At 49.7% G+C, this 18,122-nt stretch overlaps 1 protein-coding gene across 1 annotated transcript in view; it reads right to left on the reverse strand.

Moving 5' to 3' along the window:
- The window catches only part of LOC119176016 (kelch-like protein 20), a 204,858-nt gene that overhangs the window by 23,937 nt on the left and 162,799 nt on the right, over positions 1 to 18,122 (reverse strand). The window lies entirely within an intron of this gene.

Genomic DNA, 18,122 nt, shown 5'->3' on the forward strand with positions numbered 1-18,122 from the left:
TAAGACTAGTCCATTCAGTGGTGCCGCGAGAGTCCATTGTTGTAAACGGTCACTGTACCTGTCGTTTACTGCATTTAGAGTACTTCTTACAGTGTTGCCCCGCCACCGTGGTCTAATGGCTAATGTACTCGGCTGCTAACCCGCAGGTCTCGGCATGAAATCCCGGCTGCAGCGACTGCATTTTCGATAGAGGAGAAAAATGTGTAGGCCCGTGTGCTCAGATTTTGGTGCACGTTAAAGAACCCCAGGTGGTCTAAATTTCCCGAGCTTCCCACTACGGCGTCTCTCATAATCATATGGTAGTTTTGGAACATTAAACCTTAGATATCAATCAATCATTCTTACAGTACTTTCACTTACTCTCGTCACAACCATACGAATGGGAAGAGGGGAATGTTGTGACTTGATATACATGTGAACCATCTGTTTAAACTACCGCCGATAGAGACGTTACAGAAAAAAGCTGATGCCTGCGCCTCTGTTCCCGTCGGGTCTGTGTGAACCCCCCCTCCCCCCTGAAAAAAATTTCTAGCTACGCCCCTGCAAGTAGCGGTGCTGTCCACGTTGCAATTCGCAAGGACGAAATTAGCGCCAAAAAAGCAGTTCCCGCTATTTCTCGACTGCCTTCGTAGATGGCGCACTATGTGGCACTTTCCATGGGAGAGTCTGACGAGTGCTTCAGTTATTAGAAAAATGCTTGCAGGAGAGGCAAATACCGGATAGTTGGTGAAAAAGTACGATGAACTCAATCTATAGAAGGCAAGAGAAAAAAAGGATAACGTTCACTCGTATAACCTTACGCTAACCATTACATCGATGTTTGGCTATGCAGGCAGTAAAACTAAAAATAGAAACATTGACACAGCAACACGATAATTTGGGACAACTTAAGCATGAATTTCGACTGTACAGGTGGTTAGAAGATAACCTGTTTCTTCTTACTCAGTGTATACAAATAACTGAAATAAAAAATAGGCCCTTGTTCGTCGTTTCTCTAGACACCAATGAGGTGTGTGACAACGCTAACCAGAAAATATTGTGGGATATATTGAAGAGAACGGGCATAGGCGAGAATGATATACAGAGTTTAAGCGAGATATACCGAGAAAATACAGCTTGCACGAAATGGAAAGGAATTAGTAGCAAAGAGAATGCTGACATTAGCAAGAAGCTCATACAGGGATGTCCTTTGTTCCTGCTGTGATTCATGCTGCACATAGTGAGGATGGCAAAAGTGCTTTAAGGTAGCAAAACTGCTTTTGATCTATCATACAAAAAGGGCGGTGTGATGATTGCACAGAAGCTTCACGGTTTAATTTATGCGGACGATATTGCCTTATTTGCAGACAGTCGAGAGGATATATAGCGGCTGGCAGATATGTGCAGAAAGGAAAATAAAGTGCTAGAACTAAGATTTGGTTCAACAAAATGTCGATTTATAGTATTCGTTGATCCCAGCAGTCAAGCAGTGTCAATATACGCCCAAAAAAATACCGAGGATAAGCGAATACAAGCACTTTGGTGTATAAGTAGATGGGGGTTATAGGTAAATGATGGCACAGGAAAAAGCCTCAGCAGCAAAGGGAAACACGAATGCTGCAATAATGAAGCACAGAGCGTTATGGGGATACAATAGGTACGAGATGCTTCGAGGTTCGAGGTCAGTGAAAGGGTGTAATGGTTCCGGGCTCACATTTGAGAACTCAGTGGTGTGCATCAGGCCAGAGGAGCAATTAGGAATGAATGGGAATGAAAGAACTGTGGTATGCCTCACGTTGGGCGCTCACGGGAAGATGACGATTGAGGCTGTAAAGGGGGATATGAGATAGACAAATTTTGTGGCGAGGGAAGCTCAGAGCTAAATAAGGTTCGACGAGAGGCCAAGGAATATGAAAGATGGTAGATAGGCAGAGAAAGTGTTCCGTTATTTGTATAAGAATAGCATTGCCACACAGTGGAGAAAAATAACTAGGAGGTTCACAGGATAAATGTACGGCTGTGAGCGATTTGACGACAAAGAGCGTTAAGCGAGAAGTCGGAGAGGTGGAGTGGATTTACTCGATGGCAGCGATGGAGAGAAAGAAAAAAAAACGGCTCTGAGTAACTACCGAAAGGGCAGAAACAAAATAACAAGAAATTAATTTCATGATAACTCAAGGTCTTACTGTTTGAAGAAAGATCTGGTTGCTTTAGGATGCGCTGTTATAAAGCGACACTCAGTAAAGAAGACGAATACTGTACATGCTGTAAAATAATGAGATGATGGAGCAGGCTCTGACTGAATTTGGAGATATCCATCCTGGTGTTGGTGTGGGCACGAGCCTACATGAAGCCTTGAGTTTTAGGGACAACAATGAAAAGCTGAACACGCTAATAATATATATGAGTAAGAGACGGTTAGAGTATTGGTGGCAGAAAGCTAGAGAGAAAGGACAAAAATAAATAGTGGGAAAAATAAGGACATTCTGCGTAAGGGGCATAGAGGAGGTCAGAGAATTTACGCCTTTCGTTCTATAGTTCAATAAATTTAATCGAAGTAGATAAGGAATCCGGCCAATTTAAGGTATGATGCCAAGTAAAAAAATTAAATAGTAAGCCCTAAGAATTATTGGTGTACATTATATAGCACCATTACTTAAAAGACGTGTTGCGTATGGTTAAAACGAGAAGAACGAAGCTGATACACCAACTGGCCCAACATAGCGTACTGTTAATATAATGCACGCCTTTTTAGGCATATGTGATCCTTAAGTTATAAATCAAATCAAACATTTCTTCGCGCGCGCACACACACACACACACACACACACACACACACACACACACACACACACACACACACACACACACACACACACACACACACACACACATGCTACAGCCGTCAAACAGACAGGACACTGTTCAAGGCATACATGGCTGATCCATCCGAAGTAAAGCACATCACTGCTTCTTCACTGCACACCACAACCAGACAGGTTAGCCTACCAATGCAGAGATCAGCAATCGACTCCCAAGACGAGGTATTTCGTGCAATGCGTCACCACGAGGAACGACGACACAGAAGAACGAAGTCGCCTTCAGCCCTTTCCGCCTGTCGTCGAGCTCAACGACATGTTCTTTGGCATTCTGACAAGATTGACAGGCAGCGTTGAAAAAAAAAATGAGAATTTTGGACTCTACACAACCTCTAAGATCTGGCGGGTGGTACAATGTCTGCAGACAACTTCCCAACAATGTCAACCAATTTGGGATGAGGCTCTACATCAAGGTCGGCGAGACGTTGAAGTAGCCAGCGACTACTGTAGCCTCATCGTGGCCACTGTAGCGATCAAGCTATGCCTTGACCCAGCGGGTCATTCGCCACGCCGGATTAGTGCCAAAAGGATAGTCTCGCCATGGCTGAACGGAGGAAGGAACAGGGGCCGACTACACGAGACAGCGCCCACTGATTGACAGCGGCGCCAACTGTGTGGAATATTGCCAAAGAGGGTTATGGAGCCGCCGCTCTATCTCTCGCCTGGGCCACGCATCGTTAGCGCGTTAACCAGCAGACGACGACAGCGCTGCTCAAAGGGCTCTCCCCAGAGAATTCCACGAACCTGGCACCTCTCGAAAGGGCGCGCTAAGATCTTCCCGTGGGAACACAGCGTGAGGCCGGCACCAAAGGGGTCGAGGCGCCCGTGCGTCTTCCACTCTCCCCCTCCCTGTTCTACGGCAGCGCTGCGACTAGTGGCAAGGGTGTGTGTGTATGTGAAAACCAGTGTTGTGCCTCTATGAACATACATGACGGGCGGTACTTCACTGAGAGGAACTTCCACATCACCATTGGTCCGCATTGTTTTGTGTAGTGATCCCCAACCAAGGGACCTAGGGAACGGGGGTCAACAAAAAGGGCGTGCAGCGCCTCGCCCAACTCTCTTCTTTTCTGTCTTCATCTCGACAACTCACTGTAAAGATGTAAATAAATCCGGCAAGTTTGCTCATAGCTCTCCCCTAGTCCTTGGCTCGACGGAGCGACGGCGACCGGCCCCGCTACCCGCAGACTGCGGCCGTCACGACGCGCAACAACTGGATGGCAAGCGGTTGGATGTGAGCCTGGAGGACGGAGAATGAACAACACGCCGAGATCATGGAGACTGGCAGCTGTGGACTGGTGAGTGCTGGCTTTGGTTTTTTTGGTTGCCAGGCTGATAAAAGCTGATAGAAGTGCAATCTTTTCGCTGGTAGAGGCTACCACAGAAGCAGTTATTTACGGAACTTCTGGGTAGAGAGTGAGCTACACCACACTAGTTCTCTGTCAAGGATTGGAGGCGTTTGTTGAAGAATCAGCTCCTGATTCTGGGGGAGGAGCTGGGAGCAGAAGTAGATGCGGGGATGAAGAAAGACGCAATTGTTAGCGCTATTGATGGCTTGAATCTGAGCAGTGAAGATATTGTGACGACGCGAGATTGACGAGCACACAAAGCGCCTCAAACAAATACGATTTATCGATCGCAGGAAACAGACTGCAACGACTTCTTCGTCTTTTGCCCTCGGCCAAAGACACTCGCGCTCCTTCGTTATCCTCACTACTGGCACATACGCGCGTCATTATTCCCCCTTAAAAAAAACATCGTCCCGATGTTAAACGTTTGAGAAGCAAGGCGAAACCAAAACTGCACAGTTAGTCACTGAAAGTAAGGCTTCATCCGAAGCACGTGGACAATTTCTGGTGAATGTCTGCGCCGCTTTGAACACTGCACGCCGTCCGGAACAACCTCGTAGTTGACGTCACTAATGCGTCGCAGAACCTTGTAGGGTCCGAAGTATCTTCGCAACAGCTTTTCGGAAAGCCCACGCTGACGAACAGGTGTCCAGACCCATGCTTTGTCGTCCACGTTGTACATGACGGGTCTGTGCCGGAGGTTGTAATACTTGGCATCGTCGTCTTGCTGTTTGGTGATTCGCAACCTGGCAAGTTGTCTGGCTTCTTCTGCTAGCTGGGTAAACTCTTCGGCGTCTGTCTCATTGCCATCATTTTCATGAGGGAGCATTGCGTCTAACGTTGTAACCTCGCGTCCGTAAAGGAGACTAAAGGGTGTCTTCCGAGTGGTCTCTTGACGAGCCGTGTTGTACGCGAACGTGACGTAGGGCAAAATGATGTCCCAGTTCTTGTGTTCTACATCTACGTACATGCTTATCATGTCAGCCAGGGTCTTGTTGAGGCGTTCGGTGAGCCCGTTGGTCTGGGGATGATACGCCGTTGTCTTCCTGTGAGCTGTACCACTTAGTCGGAAAATGGTGTCCAAAAGCTCGGCCATGAACGCAGTACCTCTGTCGGTGATGACTATTGCGGGGGCACCATGTCTTAAGACGATGGCTTCGATGAAAAATTGCGCCGCTTCAGCTGCCGTTGACCGTGGCAGAGCGCCTGTCTCCGCGTATCGGGTCAGGTAATCCGTGGCGACGATTATCCACCTGTTTCCAGTGGCAGACTTTGGGAAGGGGCCCAGAAAATCCATGCCAATTTGTGCAAACGGTGCCGCCGGCACTCGAACAGGCTGCAGCAGGCCAGCTGGTTTGATGGATGGTGGCTTGCGGCACTGGCAATCTAGACATGCCTACACGTAAGTTTTGACAACTTCGGCAAGTCTTGGCCAGTAATAGTTCTGCCTTATCCTCGCCAATGTTTTTGCGTAACCCAAGTGACCAGTGGTAGGTTCGTCGTGACAGGCTTGCAGTACCTCACGGCGAAGCGAAGAAGGAACGACGAGCAAGTAGCTGCTGCCGGTGGGTGAAAAGTTCCTCTTATAAAGAACGTCATTTCGCAAGCAGTACGAAGGCAGCCCTCTCGCAAATAACTTCGGAACGCTAGTCGCTCGCCCTTGAAGGTAATCTATAAGTGGTAGCAGCTCAGCATCGCCACGCTGCTGTTGAGAAAAGATGGCAGTGTCCACAATTCCGAGAAAGGCCGTGTCGTCATCGTCGTTGTCCGGGGATGCCGTTTCAACAGGAGACCGAGAAAGACAGTCGGCATCGGTGTGTCGTTTTCCCGACTTGTAGGCAACAGTGAAGTCAAATTCTTGGAGCCGAAGACTCCATCGTGCAAGGCGGCCAGACGGATCTTTCAAGTTGACTAACCAACAGAGAGAGTGGTGATCGCTGATAACGGTGAATGGGCGGCCGTACAAATAAGGACGAAACTTCAGGCCTGCCCATACCATTGCAAGACATTCTTTTTCCGTCGTAGTGTAATTAGCTTCAGCTCGGGACAGCGTCCTGCTGGCATAGGCGATCACGTTTTCATTGTTGTCCTTCGACTGTACGAGCACTGCTCCAAGACCCACATTACTAGCGTCTGTATGAAGTATTGTCAGCGCGTCTTCATCGAAGTGGGCCAGCACGGGGGGTGTTTGCATTCGCTGACGAAGCTCGTGAAATGCCTGCTGTTGGTCTTCGCCCCATTTGAAGGGGGTATCTAAAGAAACGTGGAACGAGATTCAAAAGCAACAGGAACAGAAGCGCGAGAAAAAGCGTGAGGAACAGGAGCGTCAGGATAAGCGACAAGAACAGGAACGCCAAGAAAGGCGTGAGGAACAGGAGCGTCAGCTAAGGCAAAAAGAACTGGAGATAGAACAGTTGCGACTCGAAGTGGAAATGAGGAAGATTGTAGGGGTCCAAGGAATGGAGGTAGAAGGCAGACAAAATCTTTGTGATTTATCTAAACTAATGCAACCCTTCAAAGTAGGGCAAGATGTGGGCCTCTTTCTTGTGAACTTTGAGAGAACCTGTGAAAAATCGAAGCTTGGTCGTAGCACATGGGCTCGAAATTTGTTAAGTTTGCTGCCATGTGAAGCAGCGGATGTAATCGCGCGGCTTCCGGTGGAGGATGCGGACAACTAAGACAAAGTGAAGGATAGCCTTCTAAAGAGGTTCCGACTTTCGCCAGACGCGTTCCGCCAGCGGTTTCGCAATCTGACAAAGAAGCAGGGCAGCACGTATTCTGAGTTTGCCTACGAGTTTAAGGTCAACTTAGTAGAATGGATGAAAGGAGCCAACGCTTTTGGGAACTTCGAAATGGCTCTTGAAGTAGTGGCTCTCGAACAGTTTTTTTGAAAACTTTCCGGGCCAATGAAGCTCTGGATCCAAGATAGAGCCGGCGTAAAAACAATACAGGCAGCGGCCGACTTGGCTGACGAGTACGCGTCACGCCGGAGAGAAAGAGATGAGGTTCCTCCAACAAAAGCGGGAGATAAAGGGAAACCTTGGACGGCGAAGCAGGGAGCTGGCGCAGGTACGACTGCACAGAAAAAGACGGACTTCGCTGCAAGTGGTCAAGGATCACAAAACAAACAGGAGGGAAAGGTTTCGGGGGATTCTTCCAAAAAGAGTCCTTTTGAGGCTCGGAAACCACCTCCTTGCTACAAATGCATGGATGAAGGGCATATTGCTGTAGGCTGTCGTAGGCCCAGGCCAGCCCTTTCGTACACTTCTGACTCAGCCACTAGCGAGGAGCTTCTTAGTCCGTACCTTTTTAACCTAACAGTGAACGGAAAGCCGTGCTGCGTCTTACGAGACAGTGGGGCAACCATGGATCTGGTGCACCCGGACTATGTGGCACAAGCAGACTACAACGGCAAGTGCGCATGGATTAAACCAGTTTTGGACAATGGAAGCATTTGTCTTCCGGTAGCTCGAGTAATCCTCACAGGGCCGTTCGGAGAAGTGGAGACGGAAGCGGCGGTGTCAGACAAGCTGTCCCCGCAGTACCCCTATTTGTTCTCAAATCGGACCGACCGTCTGCTGAGAGAACAAGGGAAAAGTTTTCACGAGGGAACAGTACAAGCCTTGACACGAGCTAAAGCACGAGCGTTAGCAGCCGAACTAGAGCGGCAAGAACCGAGTTTCACCGGAGGTCCAGCAACACCAGCTGGAGTCAGCGCAGCGGAGCCTGCTATCCCGTCGCCTACTGAAAAAGAAAGAGAGGGGTCAGAGAAGCAGACTAGCGCTGATACAGCGTAAAGGGAATCGGAGGAGGGGCTGCTCGTGTTGCCGGTATCAAAAGCACTAAGCAATGTACTGGGGAAAGTGACAAGAGACGAGCTCATCGAGCAGCAAAAAAAAAGCGATCCCAGCCTTAAGGAGATTTGGAACATCGTCAGGGAAGGGGTGGCGAGGAAGAATGTCAGTTTTCCTGTCAAAAATGGCATCTTGTACCGCCACTACCGGACTGCAAAAGGTCGCACGTTCCACCAGATTGTAGTGCCAGCTAAGTATCGGCCGGACATTGTGGATCTCTGTCACGTAGTTGATTGGTCGGGGCATTGAGGAGCTCGGAAGACCAAAGATAGGCTCCTAACGGAGTTTTATTGGCCGGGATGCTTCAAAGAAGTTGAGAAGCACGTAAGAGCGTGTGACACCTGTCAGAGAGTGGGAAAACCGCACGAGAAGGGAAAGGCATCTCTTAAGCTTGTTCCGCTCATTTCGGAGCCATTTCGCTGGCTGATAATAGACGTTGTGGGACCACTCCCAGTGACAAAGTCAGGCTACCGGTATTTGCTTACCGCCGTTTGTCCAGCAACCAAATTTCCTGAGGCGATCCCAATGAAGGAGCAAAGCTCCGTAAAGGTAGTCAACGCACTACTGTCTATTTTTTCGAGAGTGGGCTTTCCTCAGGAGATACAGTGCGACCAGGGCTCAGTATTCACCAGCGTTCTCACTACGGGATTCCTGGAAAAGTGTGGAATGAAAATAATCCACAGTTCCGTGTACCACCCGCAGTCCAATAGTGTAGAGCGGTGTCATTCCGTGATGAAACGAGTTCTGCGAGCCCTTATCTTTGAAAGGAAGTGTCAGTGGGATGCTTGTCTTCCGGCAATGCTGTTTGCGCTGAGATCGGTCACTCATGAAGCGACGGGTTTCAGCCCCGCGGAGCTGGTTTACGGACGGACGCTCAGGTCTCCACTGCGACTTTTGCGCGAAACCTGGGAGTCGAAGAGTACCGACCCTACGAAGGTCGAGTACATTCTGGAATTACTGGAAAGGCTGTGGTGTGCTCGCGACATTGCTGAGGCGAACATGAGAGAGGCGCAAAGTAGAGCCAAGAGCTACTACGATCGAAACGCGAAACTGAGAGCTTATCAGGAAGGCGATCAGGTAATGGTCTTGCGTCCCTCGCGAGCCAATAAGCTGGAGATTCAATGGGAGGGGCCCTTTCGGGTTGTGAAGAAGCTCTCGGACACAAATTACGCACTGGAACGTAAAGGAAGACGCCGAGAGGTTGTCATTTACCACCACAATTTAATGAAGAGTTATGTGGGAGAAGTGCAGAAAGTGAACTTGGCTCTTAACAGCACGGAGGAGCTAACACCTGAAATTCCAGGCTTGGTGGGGGTTGGAAGATCAATGGAGGTTACCGATGTCATGAAAGCCGTAGCACCGGCCGAGGGCTTGACTGAGATGCAGAAAGTCGACTTACGCAACTTGTTGTCAGAACACATCACTGTTTTCTCGGAAAGGCCAGGGCGAACTGAGGTTATCACTCATGACATTGAGCTAACTTCTGACACCACTGTGAAGTCGAGGCCGTATAGGCTAGCCCCGCGACAGCAGGAGATCTTGAAAAAAGAAGTAGATTGAATGCTCGAGCTTAAGCTTATCGAACCTTGCGAAAGCACCTGCACGTCCCCTATGATTCTCGTTGAGGTTCCGGGGAAGGATCCACAGCCTTGCGTGGATTACCTCACACTTAACGCGATCACGAAGAACCAAACCTATCCTATACCCAATGTAGAGGAGCTGGTGGAAAAAGTGAGCGCCGCTAAATTTGTCTCGACTTTGGACTTGGTAAGAGGCTATTGGCAAGTTTCAATGACTAAACGAGCTAGTGAGTATGCGGCCTTTGTGGCGCCGACGGGCACATTTAGGCCCCTAGTTCTGAGCTTTGGCCTTAAGAACGCCCCCTTTTGCTTTTCAAGGCTAATGAACCGAGTTTTGTAGGGGGCTGAAGGCTACGCTGTTCCCTACTTAGACGACATTGCTATTTATCCCAATACATGGGAAGATCACTTGTACCATCTTAGCGATGTCCTTAGACGTTTGACGCACGCTGGACTGACAGTGAAGCCGGCTAAGTGCCAGCTAGCTCGCGCCAGAGTCCTTCAATGCTTTCTGGTCACGAAACTCTGCCAAAAGGTTGATATAGGGAGAAAATCTCCCGCTAGCGGCGCCACCAGTCGTAAGGGGGCCACAAGCCGCCGCCAGTGCTGGGATTAAATGCGCACTATTGCCGACGTTTCCACGTTATTATGTGCGTGCTGTTCTTCCTGTTACCTTTTATTAAACGTCACTGAACGCAGCAATGCCACTAGATCAGTATAAACGTGATTCAGTGTCGACGACGAATGAAAGCTGTTTACTTCAGAACGCACGCGTAGTTTGCCTGAGAGCGGTGGACCAACCTTATAAATAGCAGCGCGTTTAAAGTGTTTTAACATCACGCAATAACGCATTGTGTCAAGAATTAACTAATAGCCCAATTATATGCGCACTTACGATGCCTCGAAGCAGTACGTCGTTGCTTGCCAGTGTTTAAAGACGATGCTCATTGCTCCCGATGCGAGCAGCTACTGCTGGATCTGCTCGACAACGTGCTCGCGCCTGGCCAAAGGGCGATTCTGTTTATGCGGTAGTAAAGCTTTCTATTCTGGCAGTGCCGAAAATACGGGGAGGAAGGTGAACGGAATAAAACACGACTAGGTAAGACAGGGGCAATCGTATTGATTTATATACGGCTCGTCTCTCGCGCGCTGCTATCCAAGTAATCGAATGAAAGGAATGGTCGAGCTAGATGTTACATTCTAGACCTTTCAATTGAGTCTGCACCCAAATGCGCAGTTGTTCTGGGCACACGTTTGTGAGCGCCGATCACTTTCTTGACGCGGGTACTTTCGATGTTTTGGTTATAGCAGCTCAGCGCTTTTGCGACCGCTCGCTTCGGTATTAAGGGTGCCTCTTGAAATAGCACGAGTTTCACGTGCTTAACATCTGAGTGATCCCTTTTTTACACGCAATTTAGGCGAGACACCCGTCTCTTGACGTTTCCTTATGTTTACTGCTTAGAGCAGCATTAATTACCGGCCGACAACCCACGATTTCTTCGGGAAGGGAAGTACAGCAGCCTAATCTGGAAGTTCCTTTCGATGCCAGTGCTAGCTGCTCGGCGACCTTTGCCACACTACCTAGGTACCATACCATACTTTTTTATGCTTGGGGGAGGGGGGAGGGTTACGATTTAAAGCAAGCCATAAATCGGAAATTTGGTACTAATGATACGCTGCTTAGTATTTACGTGTGTACCTATGAATGGAAGCTTCCAATCAGGTGCATTTAATGAGGAGCAAGTTTGAAAGCATGTTTTGTTTACACAAAATGCACAGAGAACAACACCTTGGAGAAGAGAAGCACTAGAAACCATTATGACTGTATTCACTAATGTTACACTCTCAGTGCCTTGTAAGGGGAGGGGGGTGTAAGTTTTCTTTTTTCTGTCCTACGTCCCCTGGATCCTGGGGCATCAAGGGATGGCGGGAAACGAAGCAACGCACGCTGCAGCCCGAGAACATACACAACCATTATGCTTAACACTACGGCTTCCACCCCCCACTTGCTTGGCATGAACCATGCACGGTTGCCCGCGAGGCTTTGTTTTTTTTTTTCGCGCGTGAGGAATTGTAATCTACATTTCTCCCGAGGTTCGGTGCTACTGGGGAAACAGAAGAGCAGCGCCTTTTCCTTGTTCCTTCTGTATACGGTGCTGCAGCCCATCACACAGCACGTCTTAGGCATTGCTCCTTCGGATTTTCATGCCGTCGACCTTGAACGCGAAGAACTGGCCCTTGAAGTTCTCGTGACGCTGATGCAGAAACTTTGTTCGAAGGAATACCGCGAGCTGCCTTTACACAACGCCTTCGAGCTGCCGCCGCTGCCAATGCGTTCCACCGGGCAATGGCCGGGCGAAACGGAGCGGTGGCCCCCCTATCCCAGCTTGCGCCGCGTAGCGGTCGCTCTTGGCAGCATATCAAGCTCTCCCATAGAGTGACGGAGAAGTTTCGTGACCAGAACGGTATTAAAGGACTCTGCTCGCGCCGAAGTACGGTACCTAGGGTACGTGGTAGGGCAGAGCAGGAGGCGACCTGACGAGTTGAAAGTAGAGGCGGTTAGCGAGTTCCCGCAACCAGAAAGCAAGACGGCTATCCGCTCCTTTCTAGGGCTGACAGGGTATTATCAGCGCTACATCCCTCAGTACTCGGAGGTAGCCGCTTCGTTAACGGATGCACTGCGCAAGAAGGCTCCAGAAAAGGTAGTTTGGAGTGCGGAAATAGAGGGCGCCTTCCAGGGGCTCAAAGCGGCTCTTGTTAGCTCACCCGTACTGCATGCACCGAACTATGATCGTCCCTTTATTGTGCAATGCGATGCCAGCAACAGAGGCTTAGGAGTAATACTGTGCCAGGAGGATGAGAACAAGAACGAGCACCCTGTGTTGTACGCCAGCAGGAAACTCTCTGTTCGTGAGGAGGCCTACAGTGCTTCGGAAAAAGAATGTGCCTGCATTGTGTGGGCTACCCAAAAATTAGCCTGCTACCTCTACGGAACTTCTTTTGTCTTCGTCACTGACCACTGCCCACTGACATGGCTATCGCAAATGTCGGGAAAGAATCCACGACTACTATGTTGGAGCCTTGCGCTTCAGGAGCTTAACTTCACTGTGAAGTTGTTGTGCCTCGCCCAAGTTCCACGTGGTCTTCGCGGCCTGCTGGCACCTGGCAGCTGTTGATGAGTCAACCCTGCACCGGGACGGCGACGGACGCGGACAATCGGGAAAAACCACGTCGCCGGCTCCTCTTGACACAAAAGTCGTTGGCCAAGCTTTTGTCAGCCGCCGAGAGCAACACTCCGAAGCAGCGTCGACCCAGCAGCTGTACGGGGTATTCTGCCTTGCTTGAGTCAACCTGGCTGCATCAGGGAGCGACTTTGCACATGGGATTCCACGTCATCTCACTGTGGTGCCACGCTGGCGCGTGGGGTCTCCCTCACCAAACAGCGAACTGGGCATGCCTTGCCCCTTTCCTAGGTTCAGAGGGAGGCGGTGTTTGGCTTTCCCTCTTCGGGGCCGGAGAGGAAGACGACGATCTCATTGGAGTATCCTGCGCATAAATTATCTTTGCAAGGGATCTTGGGAAGGCGGACGATGTATAAAAAACGCTAGCGCAGAGGCGCTCGTGGGTGATTCTCTTTTCATGTTGTACCACGCTACCATGTAAATACTGTATATAAACATTTTTTTCTCCTTCTCCGGCTTCTCTACTCGTCCTCTCCGGGGACTCGGATGGCCCGAGTCCGCACCACGCTACACAAAGGCGCAACAGTGGCTGGCAGCTTATGGGATTCGCCTGCGTCGGCTGCATCGAAGTGGTGAGTGCCGCGTGTTTGCTCTTCTTTTCGCCAGACTCGTTAGCGCAGATGGTCGGTAACGTGGTAGGGTGATTGTGGTAAATTTTGATTCGCAGACCAAGAATTGGGTGGCTCGTGGGCAAAATTACCCTAGAAGAGAAACGGTGTGCATATCTAAGATGGAGAAGTTTAAGGTCCAAGAACTCCTCGAAATTTGTCAGGAGCTGAATATTTCGGTCGGCTCAGTTAAAAGAAAACAACAAATTTTGGAGCACTTGGGAAAAGAGGAAGTGAGTTTAGAAGAGGCCATTGAGGCCAGAGAAACCATTTTGGCAAAGAAAGAGGAGCGTGAGCGCTTAGCCCGTGAACAGAGAGAGGAGGAAATAAGGAGGGATCGCGAGGATAAAGAACATGAAATCCGTCTGAAAGAACTGGAGCTTCGTATGTCCGTGGGAAATCGAAATTCAGGGGGTGGAGAATCAAAGATAAAGGATCTAATCCACACCTTCAAGGCGGGTGACGACATTGCATTATACCTCGTGCATTTTGAGCGAGCATGCGAAAATGCAGGGTTTAGTAGGGAGACTTGGCCACAAAAACTGATATGCGTACTACCAGGCGAAGTGTCCGATGTTATCGCAAGAATGAATAAAGAGGACTCCGAGGTGTATGACAGGGTAAAGGCTGCATTGCTACGAAAATGTCGCCTATCGACAGAGGCTTTCCGCCTGCGGTTCAGGCACTCTAAGAGGGGCAACGAATCTCATTCAGACTATGCCTACCAAATTAGAGCCAACTTTGAAGAATGGCTCAAAAGCGCGCAAGTCTATGGCAACCATGACAAGGTCATTGAGTTGATGGTACTTGAGCAGTTTTACCGGGGAATTCCCGAGGAGGTAAGGCTGTGGGTGCAGGATAGGATGAAAGACGTAGACATGAACAGGGCAGCAGAACTCGCCGAAGATTACTGCTCACGCCGTAGTCTCCGCAGTACACCACGAACTTCGGAAAAAAATGAAAAGGTAGAAAGCTGGTCGGGAAACCAGGGACGCAAGAGGTTGGCAAGAAATAACTGGAAACCCGAGAATTCCAAGTTATTAGACAGTCAGCAGGGAAAGGACAGTGAGGGGACTAAGGCGGCACCTTCATCAGGTTCAAAGGCGCCGGGTGACATAGCGCATGCGTTAGAAGCGCGGAAGCCAGTTGTTTGCTACAGCTGCGGAGAAAAGGGCCACATGGCCAGGAGCTGTAAGAGGCACATGGCATTTGCCACAATTCAGGAGTCAGAGGATAGCTTAAAGCTGTTGAAGCCTTACATGAGGACACTCTCAGTGAACGGCCGAATGTGTAGGGTATTGAGGGACTCGGCGGCCACAATGGATGTAGCGCATCCAAGTTGCGTATCTTCCGAAGACTATATAGGAGAGTGTGCCTGGATTCGGCAAGTGGCAGAAAAGCAAAGCGTCTGCCTACCGATAGCGAGGGTTGTAATCGAGGGCCCTTTCGGCCAATTGTGTACGGAAGCAGCAATTTCAGCCAACCTTCCGGAGCACTTCCCTTACCTATTTTCAAATAAGTCTGAGGAAATGTTAAAAACACGTGGAGAATCATTTGCCACCGAAATAGCTTGCATGGCCCTTACCCGTTCGAAGGCGCGCGAGCTGACGCAACAGCTGAGCAGCTCACCCTCTGGGGAACAGACGTCCGAGGGCAGTGTAGGAAAACCTGAGGTAGTTGCGACGGAAAATGAGTCTGCCATGCGAGTTGTCGAGACGGAAACTGGGGCTATGGTCGGCAACAGCGAGGAAATATCTCTAACGCCCGAAAACGAGGACTTGGTGACAGGCTCGGTGTTAACACCCGCGTCCACCAGTTGGTGTCAGCTAGCCAGAACCGACCGTGCAACGCTAGTGGTCGATCAAAAGGCGGATCTCGCACTCTCTATGCTGCTAGATGCCATACATAAGGAAGGTAACTCTAGAAAGAACGTTTCGTTCTACACCCAAAACGAGGTGTTGCATCGCAGGTATGAGAACGCTAAAGGGCGGGTCTACAACCAAGTGGTAGTTCCACTAAAATACCGGCGGAACATTCTCGACCTGGCCCACAGCAACGCCTGGGCGGGCCACTTAGGTATAAAGAAAACGAAAGCTAAGCTGGCTCAGGAGTTCTACTGGCCCGGGTGCTGGAAGGATGTAGAGATGTTTGTCCGTGAATACGACACTTGTCAGCGGATAGGAAAATCAACAGACAAATGGAAGGCACCAATGAAACTAGTGCCAATAATCACAGAACCCTTCCGTCGGCTCGTGATTGACATCGTGGGGCCTCTGCCTCCATCTAAATCAGGATATCGGTACGTCCTGACCGCGCTGTGCGTTGCCACCAAGTTCCCGGAGGCAATCGCACTGAAAGAGTTGAGTTCAGTATGCGTGGTGGACGCATTGTTGTCTATTTTTTCTCGGGTGGGTTTTCCCTCGGAGATACAGTGTGACAACGGAAGTGTGTTCACAAGCTGCCTTACGACTACATTCCTAGAACGCTGCGGGATAAAAATCGCGCATAGCTCTATTCACCATCCACAGTCGAACCCTGTGGAACGCATGCACTCGGTCATGAAACGCGTTTTGCGAGCTTTGTGCTTTGAGCATAAGAGTGACTGGGAGGGGTGTATACCAGCTGCGATGTTTTCTCTGAGGTCGGCCCCACACGAGAGTACGGGTTTTAGTCCGGCTGAACTTGTCTACGGCAGGAACTTGAGAGGTCCGCTGCACTTGATACGAGAGTCATGGACTGGATATGGGGAGGACCCTAATGTGGTTTCCTATGTACTGGATTTATTGGGGCGACTGGGGACTACACGCGAAGTGGTGGAGAGCAACATGCGCGCAGCACAGGCGCTTTCCAAGGCCCGTTACGATAAGTCAGCTCGAAAGCGAGTCTTTAGAGTGGGCGATGAGGTGATGCTGTTGTGCCCTTCAAGAAAAAACAAGCTGGACGTACAATGGGAGGGACCAGCGACAGTGATGTCAGTGCTTTCAGACACCAACTACGAGGTAAAGTGGGGCCGGAAATGCCCCAAAGTGTATCACAGTAACCTAATGAAACCCTACATGCGACGAAAAGCAGTAGTAAACCTTGCACTCAATGTTCCTGAGGACGAGGGCGCGGAAATCCTTTGTCTTTCCGATGGCACGGTCAGCAGCACATTGTCAGATAGGGTAGACACAGGGAACACCCTAAGTAAGGCTCAAGAGGAAGATTCAGAGCTTTTAGTACAGGAATTCGCTACCGTTTTCTCCGAGAAGCCAGGCAAAACGGATGTGATTAAGCACGACATTGAGCTGACGGTTAACAAGCCGATCAGCTGTAAGCCGTATCGGGTGTCACCTAGACAGAGAGAGATACTAGAGGCCGAAATTCGCCGCATGATCGACTTAGGTGTTATCATCGAAGCAGACAGTGATTTCACCTCGCCTTTGATTTTGGTTGAGATTCCGGGCCGTGATCCAAGGCCATGCGTGGACTATCGCCGCCTGAACTCTGTAACAATCGACCAGACTTACCCTATTCCTAACATTGAAGAGAGGGTAGAGACAGTGTCTAAGGCGAAATACATTTCTACGCTAGACCTTGTTAGGGGGTATTGGCAGGTCCCTTTGACAGAGCGCGCGAGTCGATACGCTGCTTTTATCTCACCCCTGGGCACTTTTCGTCCTTTGATGATGAGCTTTGGGCTCAAGAACGCGCCGTATTGTTTCAGCCGCCTGATGGATAAGGTTCTCCACGGGCTCGAGAAATTTGCGCTGCCTTACCTAGACGATGTGGCGATATTTTCGGACAAATGGGAAGACCATGTTGAACACCTTCGGATGGTTTTGGAACGGATCAAAAATGCAGGTCTTACGGTAAAGAGAGAGAAATGTCATTTGGGCTGTGCTGAAGTAAGCTATTTAGGGCACATTGTAGGAAATGGGCGTCGTCGTCCGTCCGAACTCAAGGTAGCCGCGGTGGTCGGTTATCGTCGTCCCAGCACTAAGACCGAGATGAGAGCATTCCTCGGCCTCACAGGTTACTATCAGCATTACGTCCCGAATTACTCCGAGATTGCCAGCCCTTTGACAGATAGTTTACGCAAGACCGAACCTGTGAACATTCAATGGGACTCTAAAAAGGAAGACGCTTTTCAGAAGCTGAAGCACGCATTGAGTGAGAAACCCGTCTTGAGGGCACCGGATTTTGCAAAACCTTTCACTATTCAGTGTGATGCAAGCGAACGCGGTTTAGGAGCAGTGCTATGTCAGACGGACCAGAGTGGAGAGGAGCGGCCGGTTTTGTATTTGAGTCGCAAATTGAGCAGCAGGGAAGAGGCTTATAGCACTTCGGAAAAAGAATGTGCTTGCATTGTTTGGGCCGTACAAAAACTAGGCTGCTATGTTGCTGGCTCTAAGTTTATTATAGAAACTGATCACTCTCCACTAACCTGGTTACACCAAATGTCACCTAAGAATGGTCGTTTGCTCAGATGGAGCATAGCACTGCAGCAGCACAATTTCGAGGTGCGCTACAAGAGAGGTGGCCTTCATACAAATGCAGACGCCCTAAGTCGAGCGTTTTGACTCGTCAAAAGACGCGGAAGGTTTGTTTGATTTTTTTGTTTACCTTTACCTAGTTAATGTGTACTTTTT

This window comes from Rhipicephalus microplus, chromosome X, assembly GCF_043290135.1.
Source record: "Rhipicephalus microplus isolate Deutch F79 chromosome X, USDA_Rmic, whole genome shotgun sequence".
NCBI lineage: Eukaryota > Metazoa > Arthropoda > Arachnida > Ixodida > Ixodidae > Rhipicephalus > Rhipicephalus microplus.